The sequence below is a fragment of the Oryctolagus cuniculus genome, chromosome 7, assembly GCF_964237555.1.
Source record: "Oryctolagus cuniculus chromosome 7, mOryCun1.1, whole genome shotgun sequence".
Classification (NCBI taxonomy): domain Eukaryota; kingdom Metazoa; phylum Chordata; class Mammalia; order Lagomorpha; family Leporidae; genus Oryctolagus; species Oryctolagus cuniculus.
In genome coordinates this window covers 73,505,124-73,527,598 of record NC_091438.1, presented here as the reverse complement: position 1 = coordinate 73,527,598, position 22,475 = coordinate 73,505,124, and the positions used below count along the sequence as shown (strand labels likewise).

General features: G+C 39.4%; 1 protein-coding gene and 1 pseudogene across 1 annotated transcript in view; both read right to left on the bottom strand.

Annotated features, from left to right (window-relative positions):
* The window catches only part of DPYD (dihydropyrimidine dehydrogenase), a 962,084-nt gene that overhangs the window by 52,321 nt on the left and 887,288 nt on the right, over positions 1-22,475 (bottom strand). The gene's annotated exons all lie outside the window — the stretch shown is intronic.
* LOC127493512 (ubiquitin carboxyl-terminal hydrolase isozyme L5 pseudogene) overlaps positions 1-22,475 on the bottom strand; it is a 52,416-nt pseudogene that overhangs the window by 7,769 nt on the left and 22,172 nt on the right.

The following is a 22,475-nucleotide window of genomic DNA, read 5'->3' as shown; positions in this document are numbered from 1 at the left end:
GGGCACATTAGCAGGGAGCTGAATGAGAAGTGGAGCAGCGGGGATGCCAGCACTGCAGATGGCAGCTTAACCTGCTGCACCAGATTGCTGCCCCCTTAAACTGTACCTTGACCCAAGAAGAGGAGACTAGTGGATGATTATTGTGACTCTTTAATGTCATTAATTGACTTTTTAGTCCTCAGATACACTGCTTTGCTTAGTCAAACTAATAAGGTTGCCTACACTCTCAGATCTTTTTCTTCTATGCTTGGATCTAGTTAGGTCATACCATCCTCTATTATTTTCAAAGGTCAATGAACATATGGCCAGGGCCTGGCACAGTTATTTAAGATTTAAAGATAAAACTTAAGTTCCAGGGGATTCCAATTCAATCCCATCGAGGTGGCATGTACCAATGCCATCTCACTAGTCCAGGTGATCAATTTCTGTTCATAATTGATCATAATGATAGGACTAAGAGCCAAAGGGATCACATAAACAAGAATAGTGTCTGCAAATACTAGCTGATAGAATCAAAAAGGGAGAGAATGATCCAACATGGGAAGCGAGATACACAGCAGACCCATAGAATGGCAGATGTACTAAACAGCAGTCTGGCCTCATAATCAGCCCTTAAGGCATGCAGATCCGGCTGAAATGCCCATGAGAGTATTTCAGGCATGGAAAGCCAAGACACTCTGAAAAAACACACACACACACACACACACACACACACAAACCTAAATGAAAGATCTCCGCGAGTGAGATCCCAGTGGAAAGAATGGGCCATCAAAGAAGGAGGTACCTTTCTCTGAAGGGAGGAGAGAACTTCCACTTTGACCATGGCCTTGTCTAAATATGATCAGAGTCGGTGAACTCAAAAGGCTTCCATAGCCTTGGCAGCTCATGACAAGAGCCTAGGGTGATTACTGATGCCATAAACAAGAGTGTCAATTTGTTAAGTCAACAACAGGAGTCACTGTGGACTTACTCCTCATGTAGGATCTCTGTCCTTAGTGTGCTGTACTTTGAGATTTAATGCTATAACTAGTACTCAAACAATATTTTTCACTTTATGTTTCTGTGTGGGAGCAAACTGTTGAAATCTTTACTTAATGTATGCTAAACTGATCTTCTGTATATCAAGAGAATCGAAAATGAATCTTGATGTGAATGGAAGGGGAGAGGGAGTGGGAAAGGGGAGGGTTGCGGGTGGGAGGGACGTTATGGGGGGGAACCCTTTGTAATCCATAGCTGTACTTTGGAAATTTATATTCATTAAATAAAAGTTAAAAAAAAAAACTTAAGTTTTCAGTTGATGAAACATGGACCAAGAATTATGTCACTAACAATAACACTGTAGGTTCTCATTCCATTTCTGAAAAGTGGGTATTTTTATATAGAAGTTGAGTATTTGTTCTGCAGGTGATTCAATACTAAGATATACATCCAAAGAGTTTACCATACTTCCTATGACAAAATTTATTTTTTCTAATAAATTCTGCCTCTAATATTAAGGCTGGGTTTCACTGGCTCATGGAGATTTAGTCATTTATTGTCCTCTGAAACTGGTACTATCAAATAAATTTAAGGAAAACAGTAAAAGTTTAACTGAGTTGGGTTTGAAATATAGTAGTTTCAATAGCCCAGAGGACTCTGTAACTTTCAATCTGATAAACAAAGTAAATATATGAGGAAAAATATATATGCTTCTTGGCATCACATTTATATACTAGCTTATTTATGAAATTTTTCTTTATTGGTCCTTTGTATGTAAGAAAATCAACAATCCTGATGCTTTAAAAATGGTGAGAGCATTTATTAACCAAGAAAATATGCATAAACATATACACACAAACATATATCAATACTGACTTTTGCTTTTAATTCTCTTATTTGCCATTCTCTAATTTTTCTATTTGATATCTATATAATTTTGAAGAGACTTTTTATTTTTTGTGAGCTCCATTATAACACCCTAAGTATCCTATTTCCTATTTAGCTGCTGCTGTGTTTAGGCGGATGCCTTTATTGAGTTATCAGAGGACTGTGCAGGTTCCGAGCCCTGCAGCATAGAGAAGCAGCCTGGGTGAATCAGGTCAATGTGCAATAATGAATCTGGGCCCCTGCCAAATATGGTTTGCCATTGTGATGTTCTATCCTTGCATTTTAAATTGTGATGGAGGCTTTTGCATTTCACTTCTTCTTGGATTTTGCTTTACTGAACACCTTTAGCAGAAGTATTTTCATATTCTCAATTTCCATGTGAAGCTCACAGATTAATTTTTGATTTTATGGTTTGGAATAAACAATGCTTGATCTGTAGTAACTTCTGGAAAATTTCATAAAGAATGTTATTGTTATCTCTTTACCAAAGTAAATTACCTCCACTCTTGCTCTGTTCTAAATAGCACAGATTTCTGTTTTTTTTTCTTTAAGTTATTACTGTGTCATTAGTTTGACAGATTTTAATCCTTGATAAAGTAATTTTCCTAACTTTAGGTTATTTATTGCTTAATATTTTGTTATGAGAAAAGGTAAATAGTCATGTTCACTAGGTTGCAATGCTTTAACATGACAACTTTGGTAAGTTTTGTGGGTAATTTAGTTTTATTTTAAAGACATGTGTATTTTGAAAGGTAGAGCAAAAGAAAGATAGTGAGGTAGAGACAAAGGGAAAGATCTTCCATCTGCTGGAATACTCCCCAAAAGGCCACAGTGGCCAAGATTGGTCCAAGCCGAAGCCAGGAGACAGAATCTTCATTCAGGTCTCCCACGTGGGTGGCAGGGGCCCAAGCACTGACCATAGTCTGCTGCGTTCTCAGGTGGACTAGCATGGCGTTGGACTGGAAACAGAGTAAGCAGACAGGACTTGAATCAATAATGATACCAGATTCTGGGGTGGCAAGCAGGGTTTAATCTGCTGTGCCACAATGCTGCTCCCCACTTTTCTGGGATAATTTGAAAAACAGAGAGGCACAGTCTCCTAAGGGACACTCCAGAAAACCAAAAGACTAAATTTATTCCCAGCATAGATTCCATAGGTCATTTTGTGCATAATAATTTGTACTTTGTGTTTTATATTATTTCTTTCAACATGTTTCCGTATCTACCAAGGAGGAAAGAATATAGCTGTCATTGTCCATTGGAATTTATTCTTGCTATTTAGACAGACTAGGGACAAACTGTTTGATTTCTCTGGAAAGAAGTCCACTGTGACGTGTTAGATGCTACTACAATTTTTTTGCATCATTTTTATGCCCTTGATGAACTACCCTATCTATCCACATCCTAGATGTTTATGTATCCACACTGAGAACACATCAGCTGACATTTTATTAGTGATTTTTTGAGTAACTGGTGCTTTACAAATTTAGAAAATCACTTCTTTTTATCTGCTAAAAGAGGAGTCCATTAATACTCTCTAAAATCTAAAAATCTGTGGGCTCTTACCTGGGGAGTTAAAGAGTACTTACTTTTCCTAATGAATGTGAAAGAAGGACTCCAGCTTTACCTTGAATTGTGGAGGCAACAAATTAATCATGTAAAATTGCAACTTCTATAATGTCTTTTTAGTCTTACTTTTGAGAACAAACTAGTGCAAAAGAAGTAAACCACTTGGATTTTAAAATAATTAGTAGTGGCAAGCATTAAGCATTTTTTTAGTTACCTATAGATATTAGGGTTTTAACACATGTATTAAACTTTTCTGAATAGTCTTGTTGAAAGCCTTTAATCCTAGCAAATCAAGCCTTGGCTTTGACTTGTCTTCCTGACCTGCTGTTTTCAGAAACAAGAAAATAGTTGAAAAGAATCACCTTTCCCCTACTATTTGTTAGTAAATGAAAACTGAATGCATATGACAATGTCTTCTGTTTTATATGGATCCATTTTTTTTTTCAAATGACTATTTTGTAGATGCCTTTAAATGACAAATAGCTGGAGAAGTAGAGGAGCCCTTTCTCCACTTTGAGTACAAGGCTTCCTAATTATTTAGTCGATCTGCTCTTCAGAGTTTAATTTCTAACATGGATATTTGATAAATTTATGTAGAAATCCTAAATATGATTATCAGGGGTGGGTGTTTGGTGCAGTGGCTAAGACACAGCTTCTGATGACTATATTCCATATTGGTGTGCCTGGGTTCAAGTTCCAGCTCCACTTCCAATTCCAACTTCATGCTAGCGAGCACTCTGAGAGGCAGGAAGTGATGGCTCAAGTAATTGCATCCCTGCTATAGAGACCCAGATGGAGTTCCCAGCTCCTACTTTCCACCTGGCCCAGTCCTGGCTGGTGTGAGAATTTGGGGAGTGAACCAGTGCATAATGGAAGATGGATGTCTTTCTTTCTCTCCCTCCTTCTTTCTTTCTTTTCCTCTCCCTCCCTCCCTGTCTCCCTCCCTCCCTCCCTTCCTTCCTTCCTTTTTTCTCTCTCTCTCTTTCTCTGTGTCTCTCCCTCCTTCCCTCCCTCCCTTCCTATTTTTTTTTTTTAAGATTTTTTTTAATTTGAAAGGCAGAGTTACAGAGAGGCAGAGGCAGAGGCAGAGGCAGAGAGAGAGAGAGAGAGAGAGAGAGGTTGTCCATCCACTGGTTCACTCCCCAAATGTTCACAATGGCTGGAGCTGAGCCAATCTGAAGCCAGAAGCCAGAAGTTTATTTCAGGTTTCCCACTTGGATGCAGGGGCCTAAGGACTTGGGCCATCTTCTACTGCTTGCCAAAGCCAAAGCAGAGAGCTAGATCAGAAGTGGAGCAGCCAGGACTAGAACTGGTGCCCATATGGGTTGCAGGCACTTCAAGAAGTGGCTTTACATGCCACACCACAGTGCTAGCCCCTCTTGCTTTCTTTTTCTTTTCTTTCTCTCTCTCTCTTCCTCTCTATCCTTCGGTCTACCTGCCTTTCAAATAAATAAAAGATGTAAATGTGAGTATCTAACAAACATGTCCCCATCCTAGTAATTTCTTAATTAACTACAAATATTAAGCATGTCTTTATAAATGTTTTATTTATTTATTTATTTATTTATTTATTTATTTATTATTTATTCCACTTATTCACATTCAAGATCCTGCCAAATCAAATTTCTTGTAGTAGCCAAGTGCTTCACTACATATCATGCACCTCAGCCTATGGACATGTTGTGTCTCGACCTCACATACCTTTCCTCTTTCTTTAACCTGGTGACTATCTAGTATTTCCTAGGTCTCACCTTGACATCACCTTATCTAAGAAGCACTCAGTGCTAACTCACTTTTATAACACCTTGAATGAATCAATTCACAGCATTTACTACATCACCCTGATTTTTTCCCTAGGCTTAGTTTCTTGAAGGACAAGGATGAAATCTTGTAGTATTATTCACATATTGCCTATCATATAGAGGTGCTCAAATATGGATATTTGCATTTTAATCTTTTATTTAATATGATTTCTACATGTGATTTCCATCGCTTCTCGGCCTTTTGGCTAAGATCAAGTGTGTCTACATGTGATTTCCTCTTTTCAGCTCTTTTCCATTACCTCGGAATAACACCTTGGGAATCTCAAAATTTATGTTTGGAATTTTACTTTTTTACTTTGCCCAAATGGTCACTCACTCATTCAACATATATTTTTGAGTTTTGTTGTGTCAAAGCTTGTACAAAGATTTCCAAGAGTAACCATATTGGATGTTAAGCACCAGGGACTTAGAGTCTAATAGAAAAAAGAGCATATAGAATGTTATCATCAAGTCTGACTTCATATCATAAAGAAAGAAGAAATTCCAAGCCATGACAATGATAAGAAGGAAAAAGAGAAAGACAGAAAGCATATATAAATCATTGAGAAAAGACCAATCATAACTCAATATTTTATGACAAAGAGTAGAAATGCTGTTGGTATATTGAAGAAGGGAGCCTGGATCCGGGTAGTAGAGAGTCTTGAACGTTAAGCTACAGAGCCAGATTTTTGTAGGTAAAGTGGACTATTTAAAGTTTCATTTACAGCTTTGTCTCAACTGTTGAGGAACAGTGTTTTTTTCTTCTTACTGTTTGTTGGAATCTTTGCATAGTGTACGGTTAATCTTATGAGTAAAATGTAAGCTGAAAGTAGATCATTGTAAAAAAATTAAGAGAGGGAATAAGAGATAAAGGAGGAGGAAGGCTGTGAGTGTGGGAGAGGAAGGAGTGCAGGGTAGAAAATATCTATGTTCCTAAATCTGTATGTATGAAATACACAAAATTTGTTTACCTTAAATAAACAAATTAAAATAAGAAAGTTCCTGGGTAATTGTATGACTTTCATTGACAGATTTTTGCTTCATCTTCCTGCACAATTCTGCTAATCATTTTTACTATGAGGCTGCAGAAACATCTCTGTTCCCATTCCAAGTTCCTTTTCCTATTATTTTATGATATCCTAAATGATTTCTCTAGGAAGTTCGACTTAATAACTATTAGAAAGGTCATTTTCAACCCATTGCTCCCCAAACACATGAAGCCTTTCCACCAGGTTCAAAATCCCAATAACTAGCACCTACTGTAGTTTCTTACTTGCCTCCATCCAATACCAATTTACCTGACCCAGATTTTCCTGGTTCTTTTGAAACCTTTGACACTTGCTTTCCAATTTCTGTAGCTATTTTCTCATCTTATATCCCTCTGTATTGTCTCATTTTTGAAACCCCAACTCGTGGATGATCCCCTTAGACATCTTCTTGGGTTATGTGACAAGTATATCAATAGAAGCCATTAACCAATACCCCCTCCACAGTATTTTATATTGCAATGATAAATCTTGTATAAATTGCTGATCTTGCATGAATCAAGTACATAGTACTAGATACTCAATAAATGCCTAATAAATGAGTGAATGAATAAATGAGTGTTAGTTCATGGGAGAATACATGTTCCTCAGAATCAAGTATTAGTTTTCATAATCTACTCCCTCAACCACTCTCATTGACACTAGCACAGGCACTAAATAAATTTCAACTCAATGAATGAAAAATCCCCTTTGGAGAAAGGAATATTTGTAGAAAAATCCCAAGGAAGTACAGAAAAGAATAAATTTTCTTACCTCAAAATAGCAAAGAATCATATATGGTATTTCGGATAAAACAGAAATATAGGTATATTTTAGCTCTTATTTTCTGATGCATGGCATATAAGCTTTCAATGAATTATAGCAATTATTGATTCCTTATTTTTTTTTTTCAAAGAAGCCTGACTCAAAGGCTTCATATCTTTGAACTAAACAAGAGTTCTGGCTTTTTATGACTTGCACAAACAAACAGAAGCTGAATGTGGTTAGAGTTACCCGTGCCTAATATTTTAATTCCATTGTTCAATAATTCCCATTCTTTTGCATTATTTTTGCTTTATTATACTCTTATAGTACTCTCAAATATATCTATAAAACTTTACAACCCTTTTCCAATGGCATATGGTGTGTGTTCTGAAGAGAAACATGTTTATGAGCTGAAAGATGGGAAGAAAATGTAAAGTGCTCTTACGGGAGTTGGGGAGGGATTGCTGACTGCCTGTGTGGCAGGAACACTGCAGTATATCAGATGCTCACAATCTGAATTGGAGTCTCTCTATTTCAACAATGAATAGAAGTCTGGGAATATGCAATGGCCACACTGATGGGTTTTTTTGTTACTGTTTATTTGTTTTGCTCTCCTTTTTTGCTGAAGATTAAAGTCAATATTTCATGAAACAATATTTTAATTCTGCATGTTGTAGAATACGATCAATAGAGCATAAGGGAAGGAGGGAAATTGAGAGTGTAAATGGAAGAATAACAAAAAGTACAAGCTTATCCTCCTCTCATACCAGAGTCACGCACTCAGACTTTGTCCAGGCCAGAGTGAGTTACGGTGTTCCTGGCCCTTCCATAATCATTCTTGTGAGTCCACTGATGGTACTTCTGCAAGGTTCTGCTGTGACCTAAAAATGCTCACTTGCTGAGTTCTAGATTCATATTTTTAGCTACCTCCTATATTCCCTCTTGGCTTCCTTGTCAACACCACTGATCTAATCACATGGACACATAGGCTAGGGACTTTCCTGTGACCGGACTTCTCTTGTTTGCTCCCTCGTTGATCACCAAGAACAGTCATTTCCTCACTCCCATTTCTCTCCTGCCCACTCTTCCCATTTATCCTACTTTCTGGACTTGGAACTTATTTCAGAAGACCGACTTCTACAGACTTTTAGTCAATCTCTTCTGCGTCTAGCCTTGCCCACCCAAACTCCCATTCAACTTGTCACTCAGTGACCCCTGTTTCTTTTAGAAAGCTGTATATAGCTTTGTAAATAAACAACAACCACCCTCCTTCCTGTCAGTAAGCCCCTGGTGGTTTGCTTAAATTAGCAACTTACTACAATCTTGCTTTAATTCATCTTTGCAGCCTCACTTGCATGCACAGCTCCATAAAACCCAGAAACACTGGGAGCACTTATGGTCTTCTGCACACTCTGCTTCACCCTGAGGCCTCCTGAACATCTTCGTCCTCTGAAATGTGGCTCAAAGACTCTTGTTTGCGGTTCTGAATTTCTTCAAATATCAATAAGCCTTCTTCTTTACTCCCTGCCTCCACTGTTGCTATATCTGATTATTGCATTTTTGCTCTGCTTTTTATTCAGCTTGTAATTCTACTTTCGGTTGAAGTCCATCACTGTAAGTTGCATCTTTATGTCATCTTCAGTGTCTGCATTACAACTCTATCGTGTTAGAAATAGGCTCAGAATTGTCATTGCACATCATGTTGGTTCTACTCATGAGTATTTTCCTATTCTGTATCCCGACATTTTTAAATGATCCAGCCTTTCCTGTCAATATTTTATTAAAAATAAAATATAAAGACATGGATTGTCTTTCATCACCAAGATGGAGAAGTTTTGCTGCAGGTTGGAGAGGGGACGCTCATGCTGTCTGTCTCCCAGGTTTGATCAAACATAGATTTGAAAATAAAATATTTAAGAATGGTTTGAAGGATCTACTCTTTTGAATTCTCTAAATTTAACATTTTAAAAAGTTTTGAATAAGAACAGGATTTATAAATAAATAAATACCCTAGTGAGCTCTTCTTCATGTAAAGTACATAGGCTAGCACTTAACGCATAGAAGGTATTCCAGGGTTTCCTATCATTACATCCAGAGAATTTTAAAGCAAGGGAAAAAATCCCAGAATAAAAGAGGCTGTAGGTTACACATGATTAGTCACTTGAAGGAATCATTTAAGGCCTAAGTTGAACACAATACTACTGCACTCACAATGATGGTTTTAGTTTTCCTGAGTCATACGTACATTTAGATAAAAAGATGCAATCTATGAAGTATGTTTCCCCATGATAATCTAGTTCTCATGTATGTAATAATTCTCAGAAACCACTATACCAACAAATCTTCTAGATAATAGTCACAAACATGGCATCAATGTCTTTCTCACCTCTACCTGAGAAAGCTTGGTGCTGCAGGATGCGCACGTGAAGATCAAGGCGCACGAATTGCTGGTCCCTGCGCTGTCAGAGCAAAACACCTGGAATGCACCGAGAAGCTCAAGAGTACTGGAAGTTGACAAGATAACTTTGTGTGTGTGTGTGTGTGTGTGCTTGAATACTCATGGGATCTGAAGAGACCCAACTACAAATGTCAGTCTTCATGACCTGATCACAAATGACTCAAGGCAGGGGTGATATCAAGGTGCTCCTTCTGCGGAATTCAAAGTAGAGACTCCTAAAGAATGAGACTGTACCACGCCGGGAAATCTGGTTTCCAATAAGCAACAAATCTATGAACAAAACTTTTCATACCAGGAATGAGGAAAGCTCAGCTACAACTGAGTAATTTTAGTTTCTAGATTTACTTTATTATACTTTTTTACAAAAGACAACTTTTTGTCACTTATTTTTCTTGACTCAAATGATTTTCAAATGAAGATATATGGTTGCTAAGTTGCCTACAATTTAAAATATGTTGGAAAAGATTTCTCTGACAGCCACAATTACTGAATCATTAAGAGTAAACATGAGTAAATCACAAGGAAAGAAGATCAAGAAAAATGTTGGCTTTAAAAAAGAACAAAAGAAAACCACCAATAATATTTTGATGATATATGAAAAAATCTGATTCCTTTATTATCCTCATCAGACTTTTGGACATCTCAGCATTCTTTAAGTCAATCAGTCAAATCACCACTAATGCTTTTCTCAAAAGGAACATCATGACTTAGGTTAAAACTGCAGCACAAGACTGCTACTAATAACAAAAATACACAACACTAAGAATGTTTTTCTTAAGTGATACACAAACACCCTACCACATAAAGTACTGTATCTTCTGACTAATCTGGTCTATTCTACATTCATTAGTATAGGAAAAAAACAAGTTGGAAGAAATCATCAGATCCTATGTTTCTAATATGAAAAAATAAATAAGCACAAGCAATTTTGTCTTTCTATTTTTGAATTACAAAGCTGTTATAACTACAGAAACTTTGACAATGGAGACAAGTAAACCACAGCAACTACATGAATCTAGCACTCTTAAGTGCCCATCACTCTTTGGGTCTTTTCCATCTTTCTCGTGTGCAAGTCTGCAAGACATGCAATGACTCCTGCACTGTTTGCTCATTTGCATTTATTACTTGGAGTGTGCCAAGTCATTGCTTAGGTGGCACACTTTACCCATTACACCAAAATGCTGGCCCCTTAAAATAGTATTTCTTATTTTTGAATTATCTGATTATAATTGTTAACATCTGTTTAAAAAAGATTTGATTTTTATTTTATTTGTTTGAAAGGCAGAGTTACAGAAGGAAGAGGAGAGATAGGTTGGGGGGTTTGGGGAGGTAGAGATCTATCTGCTGGTTGACATCCCAGATGGCCACAATGGCTTGGCCCAGCCCAAGCTGAAGCCAGGAGCCTGGAGCTTCTTCTGAGGCTCCCATATGGGTGCTGGTGTCCAAGCACTTATGCCATGTTCTGCTGCTTCCCCAGGTGGAGCAGCTGGGATCAGAATCCATGCCCACATGCAATGCTGGAATTGTAGGGGGAGGCTTAACCCACTACTTCACAATGGTGGCTGGCCCCAATTCCCTAAATTTTAAGTCTTTTATAAAATAAAAGCATTAATTCAGCCACATTGATGATATTTTTCTGAAACTATTGTTAGCCTTTTCAAAACTTCGTACATATTTTATATATATATATAGGTTTCACAATTTATGCAGAAAAATTTATTTATTAATCTTGTCTTTCCTTTAAAAATGTTTTTCCTGGTAATAACATACAATTTTGTGATCATGTTATTTGCTGCTACTTGTGTGGCTTGGATATATATGTTTTGCAGAGAAATTTATTTGTTGGTGTCTTCTCTATTTTGAGGCTTTTTTCTTGAAAAAAAGTCTCAGAGAAAGAAGAGACACACAGAGAGAGATTTTCCATCTGATGGTTTACTCCCCAAATGGCTGCAACAGCTGATGGTGGGGCTGGGCCAAACTGAAGCCAGGAGCTTAGAACTCCAACTGGGTCTCTCACAAGGTAATAGGGGCCCAAGTACTTACTCCATGCTCTGCTGCCTTCCCAGGAGTATTATTAACATGGATTTGGATCAGAAGCAGAGCAGCCTGGACTAGAACTGGCATCCAGGCAGTGGCTTAATCTGCTGCACCACAACACTGGCCTCCTTTCCTGTTGCTTTTAAAAACTGATTACCTACAGAGGTTTAATAACTATTGATTTATTTTCTTCTCTATATATTTCATGGAGATTTATTTTATTTATTTGAAAGAGTTACAGAGAGAGCTAGAGACAGAGAGAGAGGTTTTCCATGCGATGGTTCACTCTCCAGATGGCCACAAGGGCCGGAGCTGTGCCAATCCGATGCCAGGAGCCAGGAGGTTCTTCTGGGTCTCCCAGGTGGGTGCAGGGGCCCAAGGACTTGGGCCATCTTCCACTGCTATCCCAGGCCATAGCAAAGAGCTGGATTGTAAGTGGAGCAGACGGGACATGAATCGGCACCCATATGGGATGCTAGTGCTTCAGGCCAGGGCTTTAACTTGCTGTGCCACAGCGCCGGCCCCACATACTTCATAAATTTTTTTAAAAATATATTTAATTCTTCTGAAATTTGTTTTGGTGCATGACATGACTTTTTTATTTTTTCCTTTATAATTGCTACATATTATCACATAGTATACTTTGATTAAATAATCCTTTCCTAAGTGTATGACAATTTTTGTTACATATAGAACTATTGAACATACTAGGTTTTATTTTATTTAAAATTAATTTAATTTAATTATATTTTTTAGAGACTGCTATGGGCCAAATATGGGCAACAGCATTACATTGATCTTACTTTCTCTTTTTTTCTGAGTAATGACTTGTGACCACACTGGGATTTTATATGGCTGAATCTGGGCTAATGTTAAGTTTTCAAAAGATGGGAAGAATCACTTAACATTTTAATTGTCGCGGCTCACTAGGCTAATCCTCCGCCTTGCAGTGCCGGCACACCGGGTTCTAGTCCTGGTCGGGGCGCCGGATTCTGTCCCGGTTGCCCCTCTTCCAGGCCAGCTCTCTGCTGTGGCCAGGGAGTGCAGTGGAGGATGGCCCAAGTGCTTAGGCCCTGCACCCCATGGGAGACCAGGAGAAGCACCTGGCTCCTGCCATCGGATCAGCGTGGTGCGCCGGCCGCAGCACACCGGCCGCGGTGGCCATTGGAGGGTGAAGCAACGGCAAAGGAAGACCTTTCTGTCTGTCTCTCTCTCTCACTGTCTACTCTGCCTGTCAAAAAAAAAAAACAAAAAACAAAAAACAAAAAACAAAAAAACAAAAAAAAACCCTGAAACTGAAGTTTTTTGTGTCATCATACTTGTGAGCATTGATCTGAAGCCAGATTGCCTGAGACCAAATCTCTGGCCTGTTAAAGACAGTGTTGGAAGATGGGGAAAATTACTTAAGCTCTTTGTGTGCTACTTGTTTCAAAGGCAATAGAATCAGTAATAATACTCATTATCTCTTGAGATTTTGTTAGGATTCAATAAACACAATTAATATTTATACTACTCTATCTAGTTTGGGAGGAAGGGGTAGATGTGTATTGACAAGGCTTCCTTAAAAAGGGTGACCATTAGGCTAAATCTTATAATGTAACAGATGTTGACTATTTCAATTTTCTGTTTTGGTGTGAAATTCTGAAGTGGGTGGTATCTTCTGCAGCAGAGAAGTTTTTTACATATTTTAAAGACCCAGCCCAACTCTGTTGGGATACTGTTTCTTATCAGCAGTCCTGAGGTACATCAATATAGCCTTTGATGTTTACTTGTGTCAGTGGAACCAGGGTATTGAGGTTATCCAAGTGTGGAGAATTTAAACGAAAAAGTACATAATATAATGATTTATACAAATATGAATGCTACCTAGTATATTATTGTTTCGTGGAAAGATCATATATCAGAGGTAATTGACATTTAAAAGAAACAGCCTGATGGTTGGTTTAAATCAGCATGTTTTGGGGCCTGCACTATGGTTTAGCGGGTAAAGCCGCTGCCTGCAGTGCCTGCAACCATATGGGTGCTGGTTGGGGTCCCAGCTGCTCCACTTCTGATCCAGTTCTCTACTATGGCCTGGGAAAGCAGAAGAAGATGGCTCAAGTCCTTGGGCCCCTGTACCTGCATGGGAGACCCAGAAGAAGCTCCTGGCTCATTACTTTGGATCGCCCCTTGCTGCCACTTGGGGAGTGAACCAGGTGATGGAAGACCCCTTTCTCTCTCTGCCTCTGCCTCTACATCCCTGTAACACTGCTTTCAAATAAATAAATAATTATTTTTTTTAAAAAATAGCATGTTTCAGGGTTTCCTTAAGCATTAAGTTTGGTAACCATGAGGCAAATCTCCTGGAGTTTATTGTCTTAGCTTCTTTGCTCAGGCGTACTTGCACTTCTACCAAAATGCCTTGCTAATCCTTGCCTTTCATTGAGAAATGACATGGGTTAGCCATTTGAAAGACATAAAGACATTTTTTTTTTCCACAGGCAGAGTTAGACACTGAGAGAGAGAGAGAGAGACAGAGAGAAAGGTCTTCCTTTTTGACAGGCAGAGTGGACAGTGAGAGAGAGAGACAGAAAGAAAAGTCTTCTTCTTCCATTGGTTCACCCCACAATGGCCGCTGCGGCCGAGCGTTGCAGCCAGCGCACCGCACTGATCCGAAGCCAGGAGCCAGGTGCTTCTCCTGGTCTACCATGTGGGTGCAGGGCCCAAGGACTTGGGCCATCCTCCACTGCACTCCTGGGCCACAGCAGAGAGCTGGACTGGAAGAGGAGCCACCGGGACAGAATCCGGCGCCCCAACCAGGACTAGAACCCAGTGTGCTGGTGCCGCAGGCGGAGGAATAGCCTAGTGAGCCACGGCGCTGGCCTGTGTCTTTCTTTCTTATGTTTTTCTTTTACTGAACATTTTAAAGCAATTTATTAATATATTAGAATCTCAGGGTCATAGCAAGTGCATGAAAATTACTACAAAACAATTCTTAATTCTCATGTTAATATATCACAAAACCCTAGTTGTATGAATTATGTGCTATTAATTTTTTTTCCTTAAATATGGATTTATGTAACAGACTTTTCCCATTATTTAATGTCAGGGATAAAATGTTATTTCTTGAGACAATCTAGACTTTCTCTTTTATCTGACTACACAGGCCATAAAGCCTACGTGTTTCATAAGCTTAGAGCTAACCTTAGTACACACTTTCAGTAATACAACTTATCTTTGGTTTCCCTTACAAGCAGTTCTGTCTTCCTAAATGATTCTTGAATCGTCTTAATTTTTTAAAAAATGAATTATTTTAAATCTGTAGATGACTTTGAAAGGCATGCAAGTACATGAATGAAATAGACTGGCCCTCATTTGACCCTAAGTAACTATTTTACAAATATTTTTATAAAATAGAAGTGATTTTTCTCTTTTTAAGTGATTTCAAGATCTTATAGTAGAATGGGATTTCCTGTTTTAGATCTTCCATAACCCTTGTATATATGTATTACATAGTTAATTCAGTTGTTTGATAATCTTTCAAAAGAGGATTTTTAGTACTAGACTTCTGTCTAAAACCAATGATAAACTAACAGTAAAAATATTTAGCTGAGAGAGTGTTTTTGCTATTTTCAAATTAGTCCAACACGGATCACAGCAGGATCACCACTCTTTAAATCGGAAAGGACTTTGAGGAAGGGAGTACAACTTCCTTACTTCAAATTAGGGGTCCAACCAAAAAGTTCATCTCACTGCAAGAATACCTACCGAGTCATTATGAAGATAAGACTGAAATCTAGGCTTCCCCATTTGCCAGTTGCTTTTCTGATGCTCACCCGTTTATTCACTTTCTGCTTCCATACAATTGGAGTGACCTGTGTCATTTTCAAAGTTTGAAATTTAGCCTGATCCTAAATCTGAATTTTCATTCATAAGAATCTAAGATTGAAAAGTTCTAGGCCGATGCCATGGCTCAATAGGCTAATCCTCCACCTTGCTGCGCCGGCACACCGGGTTCTAGTCCCGGTCAGGGCGCCGGATTCTGTCCCGGTTGCCCCTCTTCCAGGCCAGCTCTCTGCTGTGACCAGGGAGTGCAGTGGAGGATGGCCCAAGTGCTTGGGCCCTGCCCCCCATGGGAGACCAGGAGAAGCACCTGCCTCCTGCCATCGGATTGGCTCGGTGCGCCGGTCGCAGCGCGCTGGCCGCAGTGGCCATTGGAGGGTGAACCAACGGCAAAGGAAGACCTTTCTCTCTGTCTCTCTCTCTCTCTCTCATTGTCCACTCTGCCTGTCAAAAAAGAAAAAAAAAAAGAAAAAGAGAAGTTCTAGGAATCGTGACTAACAAAATTCTGAGCACTTTTTTTCTTATGCTTAATACTCATATGTTTCTTTTTCATGTAATCTTCAGAATCATCCTTTAAGATAGGTATCATTTTTATGCCTGTTTTAGAGACAAGAAAAAGAAAGTCAGGTCCCATCTAATCACCAGGATTCAGTGGAGTTCTCATGTACTCTGTGTACTGCCTCATAAATCTGTTAGTGTGCACACATTTAAGTAGTTTCCTATTTGGATTCTAATGGAGGTGTTTTGTTTTGTTTCGTTTTGCAAGTCAGACAGGGCAACATTGGTATCCTTCTCATGGAATTCTTCATCCCTACCCACATCTACTTTTCCCCAGAAACTTCCTGCCAGCATAGCAGGAATTCACATTCAGTGCTTCAGGACAGGAAAGTCACAGATAGTTGTGGAATCCAAGGCAGCATCAGATATTTGGACAAATGATGAAGCGATAATCGGAACCTCTCAAAAACTCTATCAGTGCAAATAGGCTGCTGAATTGAAGGATACTTGGAAGAAGGTAGGGAGGCAAATTCACAGCAAGAAAGGAAGTCCAAGCCAAAAGCCGCCAGACACTTTCCTTTTTCAAATTCTCCTGTATGCTGGTAAGAAGTAGCATGCTATGAATTCTTGGACTAGAATGGATAGTTAGTAAACAACCAACACTGCAACACTTAACAGGGACACAAATCAGAGAAACTCTGCTCCGATCTCTCCATTCCATAAGTGTGATATCTGAGACAGGTAATCGTCTATTAATTGTTCTCATGGAGCCTAAGGGGTAAATACACAAATGCCAAGGAAATAGTTAAGTTTGAACTAGGGTAATGCTCAGCTGCTCCTGCTGTGCCACTGTGTTGTGCTTGTGAGTCTTCTGTAACTGTTGAGTGTGGGACCTTCTGGGAATGCTAAGAGTATATTCTTAGTCTCTTCCTAGGGCTAGTAACACAGGCACCAGCCTCAATGATACAAATACCAGCTAACACCATCCAACACAATCCCACAATCCCCCAGCATATCCAGTCATCTGCCTTGGAGAGCCTGAAAATATTACTATTGATTTGGCTTGGTGTTTAATGTGGTTGTTAAATTTTCTATCACTATACAATGACCAATACTTTGGATAGTAATGTAATTCTTCTTGGTTTATCATCTCTCTTGAAACTTGACTATTCAGTATATTGTGCAACATTACATTGCAGACAGAGGAATAGGTTTTAATAACACAAACACTTAATAAAATAACTTCTCCATAAGGTTTGTCATAATGGTATTAACAGGACACAACAAGTTCTTTCATCGTGCTTCTCTGCAGACATGCCGCCAGCTCTGTATCTCCATCAGCTTTCTCATAATGTGCTCTTGGCACTCTTGCTTTAATACTGCTGGTTTGAGAGCACTGTCTTTTTTATTCTTGTCACAAAATGTGATATTTTGAGCACTCAAGATGCACTGCGAGTTGGAATAAACTGATTTATATGGAGACTACAGTGGTAAAGCATGTAGAATCATCTACGTCTTTGAAATACACCTTTTGGAAACAACTTCACCTTTGCATCTCTGGTTATTCCATACAGTTTTATAAAGGGAATGATAATTAATTTATCAGGCATCACTTTCCCATTCCCTGCTTATAAGCAGAGGAGGATGTGAGGCAGGGAAGCAGAGGAAGCAGTTGAACCACCTGGAGATAGTAAGTCCCGATTACCACAAGACCTACAGGATATGGATCTGGTTCCCTTTGCTCTAAAGATAAACAGACCCCCAGCCTGGAACAGGTTGATCCCAGTTTAAGGGGCCAAGACTGACCCAGATTGAGCTACAGCTCACTAGACGCTCCCTGTTATACCTCAGCACGCTAAATGACACATCTACCAGCTGCCATGACAGGGAAGTCAACCACATAAGGAGCAAAAAGGGATGCTAGCCAGATTCCAGGAAGTGTACGGCTAGTTTCCAGAAGAAAACTGGAATATTCCTCCCTTTTGTACCACATCTTTATTGGAATGTACCTCCTGTTTCATGAGACGGCCCATATAATGTTAAACATAATGTTAAATAGAGTTCAGAGTGGGGCCACCCCCTTCCTGTAGGCCCCACTCCACCTGTGGAGTGGGCATGTTTGCCTTCTCAATAAAACACCTGCTGCTTGTTATTCTCCAATCACCAACTTGCTACTAACTTCCTTCTTGAAGTGAAGTCAAAGACCTGGGAGCCCTCCTCGTCCAGGGCCAGATGCACACCTTAACTGAAAGGTGATCCTTACATCTTGTCTTTGTCATACAGAGAATGAGAGCTCCCTGATTCAAGACATTAGTGAACACATCTGTTACCAGCAGTAGAGCTTTCAAAGTTGTTGTTTTTTTTTTTTTTTTTTCAGTATCTACTGACCAGTCTGGATAAAAGGTGTTAGCCTAAGCACAGATACAATGTGGATACTTAAGCTGAACTAACTGGTAGGTGCCGGATGTACTTTGAACCTGGCCTGGCTGGAACCTGTTCCTATGTGAGTGTGGAATGAGGAAACTGGGACAGATGGTAGGGTCAGTAATAAGGAACTTGTTTGTTGTTGCTGATTGGAGGCCATTTCTGCTGCCAGCATGATTCCGCAGATTTATCCTGGCATTGGTGACCAGCGGGGACACAAACAACGTTGTTCAACAAGTATTCTGAAAGATAGCATATGGCCAGACAGAAATCTCTAGAGGATACCAGGATGTGTTGTGTTGTGTTACACTGTGGTAGTATTGCTCCTAAGCAGTAGGGGGCATGGTGAGTTCATCTGGTTAGAAGTATAAATAGAAGTAACTGAAAACAGCAGGAAATATAATCTGCTAAATTTGTGGGGCTGGTGAACAGTCGCATTGTGTGCTGTGTCTAAGATTATTAGTTTAATAAACTGCATTAGTTTCATTTCTTGCACTTTACTCCTGGAAAATATTCATATAGAATGGGTTCTAGGGTGACAATATGTTGAGAATTTTTGACTTAAAGAAATATGTATATATGAACTAATGAGAGCAACATATTAATGATGCTAGTCTAATTAGGAGTCTCTGGAGGAGTCACTCAAGTTGGTGTCTGCTAATTAAGGCAAAGCATTTTCCTGGGACTTGAGAACCAGGAGCTCCTCTGGCTGCCTGGCCACTTGTGGGTTGCTATGCGGCAGCAGTGACAGCTTTCCCTGCTGCTAGTCACAGGACTGACTTGGTTAGATGCATTCCACCCTCATAACAAAGGCTGTGGTAAACATTAATCTTCAAATCAAACACCAAGGCCATTCCATCTGAACATTTTTTAGGAATTTTGAAATTTTAACATTGAGTTGTGCCGGCACCGCGGCTCACTAGGCTAATCCTCTGCCCGTGGTGCCAGTACCCCGGGTTCTAGTCCCGGTTGGGGCACCGGATTCTGTCCCGATGGCTCTTCTTCCAGTCCAGCTCTCTGCTGTGGCCCGGGAGTGCAGTGGAGGATGATGGGCCAAGTCCTTGGGCCCTGCACCCGCATGGGAGACCAGAAGGAAGCATCTGGCTCCTGGCTTTGGAATGGCGTACGCGCCTGCTGTAGCAGCCATTTGTGGGGTTAACCAATGGAAAAGGAAGACCTTTCTCTCTGTCTCTCTCTCTCTAACTCTGCCTGTCAAAAATAAAAATAAAAATAAAAAAAACATTGAGCTTACTCCTCTTGAAGGGTATGGAAGCTACAATAATTGCATATTTTTTGTTTTCTGATTTGTAAATCTTATTCAAAGTATAGATTAATTTCCTGAGGTAACTCCACATTTGCAATTGTGGCATTTCTTTGATCATGTTTTAATGCATGCCAGGTTGTCAATCAATGATAAACAAATTTTGGGCACTGAGGTCTCCTCCCCCTCGTTTCTGATGCTGTACCAAGATTATCCCAATTGTAACTAGGGGTTTTTGAGAAAAACCCAAAGTACTTCCCATTCTTCTGAGAAAGAATTCAAAAACTAAAAAAATTGTATATTCTCAAAGTGGTTTCACAGATGAGTCATTTAAAGCAAAAACACTAAGAAAAACCTAATGATAATTACAACAGCTAGATAAAATAATAATCAGAATTTCTAAAGAAATAATAAAGTAGAACCAAAGACTAGGTTTTATTCACAAATTTAAAAAATCTTAGACTTACACTATTTTAAATTTCTTTCACTATAACTTGGACTTAAACAACAGAAGCATCATCATAGCTTTAGTCTTAATGTTATCACCTCACTACCAGATGTTCCTAGTCAGAAAAAAGATTTTTTATATTTATAAACTCGAGATTGAAAACAAACTTAACAGCACTATTGCAATAGGATACTTCTTAGTCTCAGATGAGGCTCCAAAGATGAAAGATATGTTGGTAAATCACTTTCTTTGTAAAGAGGATCAGGCAGGAGTTAGTAAGTTGCAATTCAACCTGCATCCAGCCTTTCTCAAAGGAGAGCCAGAGAAGAGACCAGAGAAAAGAGATTATTTTGTCATCCTAGAAAAAGTGCTGTTACAGAATCTTGTTTCCCCCACTCTAAGCTTAGGCACAGAATCACTCCAATCAGGAGGAGGTTACTTCCCCAAACAGGTGACTAATATTTTTTTAAACCTGGGATACATGTTGCCTTCTTGCAAAAAAGTCTGCCTTCCTGGTACAGTTGCTGACTGTAGTGAAAGCAACCTTAGCATCTGATATAGGCGTTTCCCCTTGCTATTTGGGTAGGTAGCCTAATGCAGGTTGAAAGGAAGGAGCCCAGTTTTTCGGCTGTTGTGAGAAGGGTCTATCTATGGGTATAGAGGTTGGCTATTTGGGTTTCCTAACAGTAGGATCAGGAAAGAGATGTCTGCACCTGATATCAGGGCACTAAGGCTCATTTTGGGGACATTGTGCAAAGCTAATGTGATAGGACTACCTTGAAAAGCCAACCAAGGAGAGGTGATCCCAACAGAACAAGAATTGAGGAGTGAAATTCTGAAGCATAGGGTACCATAACAGGTGAGACAAAGCTATTACTAGGTCATGAGAACATGAGGAGAGTCTGTGAAGGTCTCACTAAAAGTATTGTTGAAGAGCCAGCACCAGGGTATCTGCCCCTACTTGGGCTGATCGATACCACTACCATGAGACCACCATGCAAACATTACTATGCCCCCTGCCTCCTAAGTACTTTGCAGGAGTCAGAGGAGATACAGAGAAAAGGAGACGAGGAAAATTCACAAAAGACTTGAGCTGACTCCTACTGCTGTAATAGGACCTAATTCAGCTAAAAACTGAGAATCTGTAAATAGAAGAAGAATCAGACATTTCTTGGCCAGACTCTAATATCTAAAAGTGTTCAGATGCCTGACATTGACCAGAGAAGCTCTGAGATGTTTTCAAAATCAAGAAAAGGAGTCTCCTAAGTTTGAGAGAGAATAAACATGCTTCTGGCTTGTTTTCAAAGTGAAGCTCAGTAACCCATTGTATCATTTTTCAAAGAATCAAGTCATTAATTTTTGTGTTCTACTACAAAGCCAAATTTAAGTGCAAGCTGACAGTGGGCCTTTATTCTTCTACATATATACATCCAGTTTTGCCAACACCATTTGTTGAATAGATTATCTTTACTCCACTGTATGATTTGAGCAATTCTGTAAAAAATCAGTTGGCTGTATGTACGTGGATTAATTTCTGGGTTCTCTATTCTGTTCCGTTGATCTATGTATCAGGTTTTTTGCTAGTACCAAGCTGTTTTTCTTTTATATTTTTTTATTTTTTATTTTTATTTTTTGACAGGCAGAGTGGATAGTGAGAGAGAGAGACAGAGAGAAAGGTCTTCCTTTGCCGTTGGTTCACCCTCCAATGGCTGCTGCGGCTGGCACGCTGCGGTCGGCGCACCGCGCTGATCCGATGGCAGGAGCCAGGTACTTCTCCTGGTCTCCCATGGGGTGCAGGGCCCAAGCACTTGGGCCATCCTCCACTGCACTCCCTGGCCACAGCAGGGAGCTGGCCTGGAAGAGGGGCAACCGGGACAGAATCCAGCGCCCCGACCGGGACTAGAACCCGGTGTGCTGGCGCCTCAAGGCAGAGGATTAGCCTAGTGAGCCGTGGCGCTGGCTTGATCAGGTTTAACTTCTTCATTTGGTCCCACTTTCCCACCTCAGTAACAGACACAGAAAACTGCTCCTTTGATGAAGTTTTACAAACAGTCTAGTTGTAATGGAAAGTAGCATTGATGTCAGTCTTTTTTTGTTGGATATGCTCATTTAATTTATTCTATAAGGTAGATAATGCCAGTTCTTTACGCCCTTCCTGACTTTGCTTTTTGGTTTTAGTAGTCCTGATTCTTTTGAATTTGGTTCTTCTGAGGCTATTTTGATGAATACTTGATCAATAATTCTCTACAGATTCACACACAATGTTTCTAAAACTACTGCTTTCACTTCAAGTCTTTCTCACTATTAAAATACGTTTTGTTATAGGAAATTGAAGAATACAGAAAAGAAAATCATCCAAAACTTCTGCCTTCAGAAATGTTTGCTAATATATGGATATCATCATATTTTCTATTGTTTGTCCACATATGCATGCTGTTGAACAAACTGGGATTAGATATAGTTTGGTTTCTTTAAAATAATTTTCACTAATAAAATTAGG